The 9,257-nt window shown below is 45.5% G+C and overlaps 1 long non-coding RNA gene across 1 annotated transcript; it reads right to left on the bottom strand.

Moving 5' to 3' along the window:
• Positions 1 to 4,557: 4,557 nt before the first annotated feature.
• LOC134437599 (uncharacterized) lies at positions 4,558 to 5,413 on the bottom strand. The gene is made up of 3 exons (XR_010032439.1): positions 5,314 to 5,413; positions 4,800 to 4,945; positions 4,558 to 4,639 (listed from the first exon to the last, which is right to left on the bottom strand). It is a non-coding gene; the product is annotated as an uncharacterized LOC134437599 (long non-coding RNA).
• Between the last annotated feature and the right edge of the window lie 3,844 nt (positions 5,414 to 9,257).

Here is a 9,257-nt window from a genome sequence, read left to right as displayed (position 1 = left end):
GGCCATGCAAACTGCTTTCTTCAGTTTAATGACAAATGTCTGACAAGGAAAAAGGCTGTTTGTATTTTTATGATACAACACACACAACTATAACATATAGGGTCATTCCATGACAAGAATAAGGGCATTTTTCACACCTAGTCCCCTTGAAGTGAACCAAACCACTTTAAGTGGACCAAAAAGTGAAATGACAGCAAAATGACTTAGCTCTGTTTTTGTCCATATTGTGAGTGTATTACAAAAAGAATGGGCTCCTCTTTTTGGTCCTGTTAGGCTTTTATAGTGTGCTATTCCTCTTTTTGATCACATCCGGTCCTCTAGAGCTCTCCTTAAGTGGTTACATCTAGTCACAAGTGTAACCTGTTAGGACTCATAGTGAACCGTACTGAGAACGCCTCAATAGAGGTCTCAGTACGGTTCACCTCGAGAGATCTAGGTACACTTTGGAGTGTTCAGATATGCACAGAAAATGCTGAGTGACTGGTCTGAGCTTGCTTAAATGGCTGAAAGGGACCAGTTGTGGAAGTCCTAAAAGGTTCCCGTCCTCCTGCATGACTAAGGAACCCTTCAGCATGGTAGCCTACTGTCTGCCCGGCACTGACAACAAATGAACTACCACTTTCTAAAACAGGGCTATCAAACTCATTTCAGTTCAGGCGTCACACATACGACCAATTTGATCTCATGTGGATCACCAAAGTAATTGTGAAATATTGCAGATTTCAGCGTCATATCGGAATCACATTGCTAGTCAATTATGAGATGGATGACAGCAGGTAGAGTATATCAGGAGCAGAAGGCCAAATTTGTTCTCAGGTATTGAAAACCTGAAATCTGACACAAGCAGCAACTTTGTAATGAGCTAGAGATTTACTTCTTTATTGACATACTTAGTATTTTTTTTTTCTACAAGTCTGGGGTTTGTTCCCTGGCTCTCAGGAAGGGGGTTGGCCTGTATATTTGTCTGTCCTTTTTTTGTAAAAAAAAAATATTTGTCTGTCCCTTTTTTCAAAATCTTTGTCTGTCCAAAGTTATTTAAGGCTGCAGGGAGCACCAAACAAACAATATCATGTGCATCCATCATTGGTCAGGGAGGCATGTTGCCATCTCTGATTGCTCTTGTTCTTGTTCCAAATTTTAAAATAGCATCGTCATAGTGAATAGCTCTTGAATGAAGCTGTGAGTTGTGTTGCATGAAATCATTCGACATCATTCATGTTTTTACAGTAAAACCTTCGTCTTGTCAAGAAGACATTTTATACTTTTGTTGTTTGTCATTATACTGTTAGCATAATTATCATGTTAGTATAGTATAATGTTTTAAGACAGTTGAAAATGAGGCCACAAGGTTACACTAAATAAACAAACAGCTGCTTACTCTGGTTAAGCAATAACCTTAAGTGGTGATACTTCTTTCTCAAGGAGGCCACAGCACCAGAGAGAGAGAGAGAGAGAGAGAGAGAGAGAGAGAGAGAGAGAGAGAGAGAGAGAGAGAGAGAGAGAGATGTGTGTGGGAGGCAGGCGCAAGGCCTCAGTTGAAAGCCTGGAGTGGATCTGGACTGGACTGGACTGAGTCACATGAGCTGGGGACTGAGTCACTGTCACATGAGTTCCTATTGTCACCTGATGAGGGGAAAGTTTCTTCACCTGAGCACACCAGCATCTCTGTGTGTGTGTGTGTGTGTGTGTGTGTGTGTGTGTGTGTGTGTGTGTGTGTGTGTGTGTGTGTGTGTGTGTGTGTGTGTGTGTGTGTGTGTGTGTGTGTGTGTGTGTGTGTGTGTGTGTGTGTGTGTGTGTGTGTGGCTCTGAAATACCAGCTCTCTGTCAACCATGTAGGAATTTTATGTGTGGGCCACAAACATTTTTTTTCTTGATTTTCATTTGGCGCCTTTGTATTTGCATTCTTGTTTGTGTGTGCATGTATTGTAGGATAAAAGCGGTACGGGGTGGGGGATCATTTATTGATAATTGATCAAATAAATAAAAGCGAAGCTTGTCGCTCCGCCAGTACCTTTTTGCAGAACAATGATGTGCCTTCTAAAGCATAGATGAGCAACTTTCATGATAAGGAGGGCCCAATTTTTCCATTGCCACTATCGGAGGGCCACATGACTACGGCTCTGACAGCAACTCCCAGAGTACAAGGTGCAATTGGATGGTCACTGACTGACCTTAGGAGGAGAATTGGAGTGTTTTCCATCAGCCAACAGTATTAATACAATGAATTTATTCACTAGTGGTTTAATTTTTTTGTTCCTCACTGAAAATAAGCCAAAGCCAGTGAATCTCAGGGCGAAAGAATAATATCTGATACTATTTTTCTCAAGCCAAAAACTGAAAACGGGTCAAAAATACCCGAACACCTTACAAGGGTTTCTTAATTTTGTTTCATCAAGGGGCCATACTGAGTGAGGAGGCGGGCCACATGTGGCCCCAGGGCCTCCAGTTACCCATACCTGTTCTAAAGTAATATGGTATCATCAATCATAAAGGGACAAAAAAGTACAATTTTATGTAGCAGACACATTGTGGTAATTTACCTTAAAAGGTACATTATATCACGTAAAAAGCAGGCACATAAACAGCAGCAAACTTTCTCCACAATTATGTACCTCATGGGGTATCATAAAGGATGAAAAAAGCTGTACCTGGGGGTGTAATTCTGTGTACACAGTAAATGTTGCAGTGTCAATTCAACACTTACAGAGTTCATTTAAGTCCAAATGATGTCAAATCAACTCTCTAAGTGTTAAATGAGCACTTCAGAATTTACTGTGTACCCGACACATCATCACGTTGTCCCTCAGGAGGTTCATAAAAATAGGTACTGCAAGTTGAACTACAACTACTCTATATCCAAACTAAAGCACTCTCCTTTGAGTCAAGGTAGTTGGAGTATTTAAAAACCTGAAGCCGCAAAAGTGATAACCATGCACCCCTTCAACCTGGAGAAAAGACTATATGCTCGCTATTCTTTCCTTTTGCCATAGGTATAATGCCAGTGTTTCTCTCTGTGTATGCTAAACCTTCATCGTTGTCATTGTCATGTGTATTGTTGGATATAAAAGGGGGAACTGTTCAGTGTACTGTATCGGCACGTTGGTTTGATAAGTCACAAGACTCCTTCCCACTGTGGCTGTGAGGTAACTGACAGGCAGCTGATATCTCGTCATCTGATTGTGTGGGTCAAACAGCACTAAATAGGTGATGTCAGCATGGTGTTCATTTAATTAAATTATCACACTAGAGGGAACATGAGACCTATGTGGAAAAACACAGCAGTGGATCATTATCTTGTTAGAATATCTAGGTGTTCCTTTGGTGTAGATTATTTGGCTAAACAGGTTTGGTTGCCTTGACTATGTATCTGAGTACAGAGGTAGCCAAGGGTAGCCATATAGCCTGATAGTTAGGTAGTTGATCTTGTGATCAGACGGTTACTGGTTGGAGGTTGCTCACAGACGTAGGAAGAATAAGACAGTGCTCCAGGACCCTAATGGCTTAAGTCCCCTTGAGCTAGGCACCTAACATTGCTCCAAGGATTTGTAACTAACACCCTGTGCATACTTCACAGTATTGCAAGCCTAAAGCAAAATAGGGAAAATGCACAAATGAATCGTACGGAAAGTGGTATTTTTTTTGCAAATTAATTTATTGATTAATTATCAAACAAACAATCATTTAATTCAATAATATATGTCCAAACTTGTATTGTGTTGTGTTGTGCTGACTAAAGCCGTATACTATAACTTGAATAGTATGTATTCACACAGGAATGTAAATGCTTGTGTTGTGTCTTACGGTGTTATTAATGTATGTTGCTAAATGTTATGTTGTGTTGTGTTGTCTTGTGATTTGTGTACTATGCTTAGAAACTATTATCTCTCAACAAGGATAAAGAATCAAAATTCAAATGGAGACTTAATAACTTTTTTTAAAGAATATTTGAAGCTCAACTTTTTGATTGAAGAGTAAGCTGAGCTGTGGTCAGGTGGTCACTGGAGAGAGAGCATGAGCCAATGAGACCACTGGAGTTCAGCAGACACAAGAGGCCAACAGCATCCTGGACACCCCTGCAGGACACTCACAGCACTGCAAGACACATACAGAGGGAGACACATACAGTATTCATGTTTAATTCAGAATTATATTAGGGAAAATTCAAGCTGCATTCAAAATAAAGTAACATGTCATACCCTTTGATTAGGAAATGGTCATTTACTCTCCACCTCACCTTCCTTTCAGTGGTGGACACAAGCACGCGCACACACACACACACACACACACACACACACACAGACACACACACACACAGACACACAGACACACACACACACACACACACACACACACACACACACACACACACACACACACACACACACACACACACACACACACACTAAATACACTCACCCTCCTCAGTGGCACAGATGAAGTTGAGTCTGGTGCTCTCGGGCAGGCTGAGCCACTGCTGCTGCCCTCCGGACTGCACCGCTCCTGCCCTCCCCTCCCTCCCTGCCCCACACTCCTCCCTCCCAGTCCAGCCTCCCGCGGCCCAGTTGGTGTAGCAGACACTCTGCCTGGTGGTCCAGTGCCAGATGTCCAGGGGACACATGAAGCGCAGGCCCAGCCACACCTGGGGGGGAGGGAAAGGTCAAGACATTTTATATAGCCTAAATCAATCAATCAATAAAGCAATCAATTAATGATTCAGTCAGTCAGTCACCCACATCTGAAGGGCTAGAGGCACAGACACATTCTCTCTCTCTCTCTCTCTCTCTCTCTCTCTCTCTCACCTGAGGGGTGGTGGCACCTGTGGCTGCATTCATCACCATGGTCTGGATCTCCTTAGTGAAGACGTTCACCAGATACATGTCACGCTCCCTGCAGTGCATGAAAGCCTCCTTCCAGGTCAGATTCAGAGACACCAACACCAGTTGATCTGGAAGAAAATTTTAAGTGAAAGTGTGAAGGGGGGGGGGGGGTGTGTACAACATTTGTGGGTTAGCAAAACATGTACAGTAGTAGTAAGGACTGTCCATGGGTGCATTTCTCAAAAGCTATTACAGTTATTAGCCTGTCAGCTACTTTAATCCTGTTTGTAATGCAATTTCCCATTGGTAACTATCCAAGTGGCTAACATGGTTGGCTATGTTAACTATGGTTTCGATAAATGCACCCCAGACTTGTACATTATTTAAAGTATAGAGAGAGGGACAGAGAGTTGGACAGAGAATGAGATATAACTCTGATTATGATTTTGAAACTGATCGTGATTATGAGAGATTTGGCAGTCAATCCGAAACTCACCCGAGCGACAAACGAAAGGAAACTTCTCGTCACATCTGCCGTCCGCCCACCTGCCGTCATCTTCATCAGTCAGCCATGCTGCTGCACAGTTGTCCTTCCCATGGTCATCAGGGGCGCCTAGCCTCCAGTACCTGAAAGGGAAATCAACAGACCGTCCCATAGGCCAATGTAATCAGACAGCACATCACACCACAACATTCAACCATTTAGTCCAGTTGTTCTCAGCGTTTTTTGAGCAAACACCCCTCGACATCATCATAAGCCTTCCAACGCACATGGTTAATATTACAGAGAAATGTTTCTGCAAACTGTCCCAATTTGCAGAGTTTAATTGCAAAATTTCGGTCAATAGACCATTGTTCAGTCAACAGACCATCATCAGGCAACGTTACTATGGCTACGATTACTCAGCCACTCATGACTACTGTACCCAGATGTGCCACTACTTGTGCTCTATTCACCCATCCCTGACTCTCTCTCTCTCTCTCTCTCTCTCTCTCTCTCTCTCTCTCTCTCTCTCTCTCTCTCTCTCTCTCTCTCTCTCTCTCTCTCTCTCTCTCTCCCCAGTGGAGCGCATCGGGGCGGGTATTAGACACATTTGTGAAGGAGTTGGATATGTTTGATGTATGGAGAAGTAGAAATCCTTTGGCTAAACAATACACATGGGTTAAAGCAGTGGACTCAAGGGTGGCGGGTGCTAGATTAGACAGGTTTTATGTGTCGGGGTCTCATAATAACAAAATTGTAAATTCCCTTATCATGCCTTGTGGGTTCTCGGACCATCATTTGGTTACAGTGGTTTTCTGTTTATCAACTTCGCCAAGGCCAAAATATTACTGGCATTTTAACAATACGCTCTTAAAGGATAATACTTTTTGTGAAAATTTTGTTTCTTTTTGGGAGATCTGGAGGGCTCGGAGGGGTGATTTTGAGACTGTCTGTCAATGGTGGGAGATGGGTAAAACTCAAATACGGTTGTTCTGCCAGAGGTATACTTTCAATGCTACTGCCATTTTGAAGGGGAATATAAGAAGGTTGGAGGAGGAGATTAGTAGGATGGAGGTGGGGGGGGGATGTGAATGCACTTGTGGACATTAATGAAAAAAAGAAAGAACTGAGTTCATTTTTGCATGAACGAGCAAAAGGGGCCCTGGTGAGAGCCAGGTTCTCTTCGGTGAAGGACATGGACGCTCCAACCTCATATTTTTTTAACTTGGAGCGGAAGGCAGTGCAGCAGAAGCACATGGTTTTCCTAAAGCGCCAAGATGGGACCGTAACCACCAACCCCGTGGAAATGAGAGACATTGCAATAGACTTCTTTGGGGGCCTGTACAGCAAAACAGAATGTGACCCTCTGTGTGCTGAGCAGCTGTGCCAGGGCCTCCCAGTCCTAAGCCCAGAGGACAGGGGTGCCCTGGACCGGGAAATGACCTTTCTGGAGTTGACTGAGGCGGTCCAGCAAATGGCGAAGGGGCGGGCGCCAGGAATTGACGGTCTGTCAGCGGACTTTTATCAGCACTTCTGGGGGACTATTGGTCAGGACTATTTTGAAATGCTGCAGGAATGTTTCAGGGAGCGACGGCTGCCAACAAGCTCCAGGCGTGCTGTGCTGTCGCTTCTACCCAAAAAGGGGGACTTGGGGTTGCTGAAGAACTGGAGGCCTGTTTCTTTATTGTGTTTGGATTACAAAAAAATTTCCAAGTGCCTGGCAAACAGAATTAAGCAATTTTTGTCGCTCCTTGTCCATGAGGATCAGTCGTATTGTGTGCCAGGGCGCACAATAACAGACAATCTGTTTCTTGTGAGAGATGTTATTGACTGTGCACAACTCAAAGACATTGATGTGGGTCTTCTATCCATTGATCAGAAAAATGCTTTTGATAGGGTGAATCATGAGTATCTGTTTAATGTGTTGAAGGTTTTTGGGTTTGGGGAAAGGATGTTGGCGTGGCTAAAACTATTGTACAGTGATGCGTCTGTCATACTTAAGGTGGGAGGGGGGTTAAGCAGGCCTATCGAACTGACACGTGGGATACGGCAGGGGTGTCCACTGTCAGGTCAGTTATATACCCTGGCCATAGAACCACTCTTGAGTAAGCTCAGGGAGGGCTTAAGGGGTTTTGTGGTTCCTGGGGATCCTAAGGGGGCCACGTGTAGCATTTCAGCATACGCTGATGATGTAACTGCGTTTATTTCTCATCAGGGGGATGTTGATTATGTGTGTGGGGCATTAGAGGCATATGGGAAAGCATCGTCAGCCATGGTAAACTGGGGCAAAAGTGAAGGGTTTTTAATGGGGAAGTGGGCCGATAGTGGCCCACCTTCTCTTCCTGGGGGGCTCAAAGTGTTGGGGGTTTTCTTGGGGGGCTCTACATTTCAGGAGAGGAATTGGGAGGGGCTGCTGGGGAAGGTGTCTGCCAGGTTGTCTAGGTGGAATTGGCTGTTATCTGAGCTGTCCTACAGAGGTAGAGTTCTGGTCACGAATAACCTGGCCGCCTCCATGCTCTGGCATAGGTTCAGTGTCCTTGATCCACCTGAGAGTTTGGTGAGGGAGCTCCAACGCAGGATGAACAATTTCTTCTGGTCTGGCCAGCACTGGGTCCCAGCACCAGTGTTGTATCTGCCACTAGGAGAGGGGGGGCAGGGCTCGGTGGACATTCAAAACCGTGTGCGTGGCTTCAGGCTGCATGCGGCACAGAGACTGCTCTACGAGAAGGCTTTGGTGTGGGGGCCAGTTGCTCTCTCGCTCTTGAGGGAGTCTACACCGATGGGCTATGACCGGCAGTTGTTCCTGCTCAGTGGGCATGAGGAGTGCTGCGGTGGGCTTCCTCCAGTCTACCGCACAATGATGAAAGCGTGGATGTCGACATTCAAGATGCAGAGGACTAATTGTGCTGTGAAGGACTGGGTTTTGGGGGAGCTTTTGTTCTTTAACCCTTGGTTGAGGAGCAGGTTCTTCGCATCCGCCAGTGTCCGAAGCACTTTTGCTGCTGCTGGATGTACGGTTCTAGCTCACTTGAGAGATGGGGGTGAGTGGAAAACGGCCAATCAGCTACAGAGGATGACTGGACTGCATTCGCTGAGGGTCCTAGAGGGGATCCTGGCAGAGGTCCAGAGAGCGCTGCCGGGTGCCTGGAGGCAGGTGCTACAGACTTGCGGGCTGGGTCCAGACTGGAGGATCACATACAGCTTCCCTATGTTGGAGGTGTCTGCTGCATTGATGGAGTCTGCACAAGACCAGGGGGAGGGTCTTGTGTGTTTGGAGATGCATGGGCAGAGAGACTTTGTAAGCCTCAGTAAGAAGGAGTTGTACTCGCTGTGCGTTAAGGTGGGCCATCAGAGGGTGCTGGAGCGTGTTGGGGCATGGAGGTGGTCAGAAGTGTTTGGGCCGGGGTTCCCCTCTAGGGGTTGCTGGAGGTCCCTGTACAAGCCTCCCATTGAGAAGCGTACTGCTGATCTGCAGTGGAGACTTGTTCATGGGGCGATCGCTACAAACAGACACGTGGCATACCTGGACCCAGCAGTGGGGAGGGGTTGTCCATTCTGTGGGGAGGAAGAGTCTTTAACTCATTTGTTTTTGCATTGTAAAAGGTTGGAGGGTCTTTTTCACTGGTTCAGGGAGGCTTTGGGAGGGTTTGGGGAGGGTTTCTCAGAGTCCCTTTTTATTAGTGGCCCTAAATACAGTGTCAAATTCAAGAGGGAGGTTTGTCTGGTTAATTTCCTACTAGGGGTGGCAAAGTTGGCTATTTGGCTGACCCGCAAAAAGAAAATGCTGAATCTTGACTTGGTAGACCCCTTGGAGAGTTTTCTGGGACTGGTCAAAAGTCGTATCAAGGTTGAGTTCATGTACTACCAGTTGGTCAATGATGTAGGGACTTTTTCAAGCATTTGGTGTGTGTGGGGTTTGTTGTGTCGGGTTGGGGAGAGTGGGGAGCTGGTTATGA

This window comes from Engraulis encrasicolus, chromosome 21, assembly GCF_034702125.1.
Source record: "Engraulis encrasicolus isolate BLACKSEA-1 chromosome 21, IST_EnEncr_1.0, whole genome shotgun sequence".
Classification (NCBI taxonomy): Eukaryota; Metazoa; Chordata; class Actinopteri; order Clupeiformes; family Engraulidae; genus Engraulis; species Engraulis encrasicolus.
This window is presented reverse-complemented; position numbering and strand designations above follow the sequence as displayed.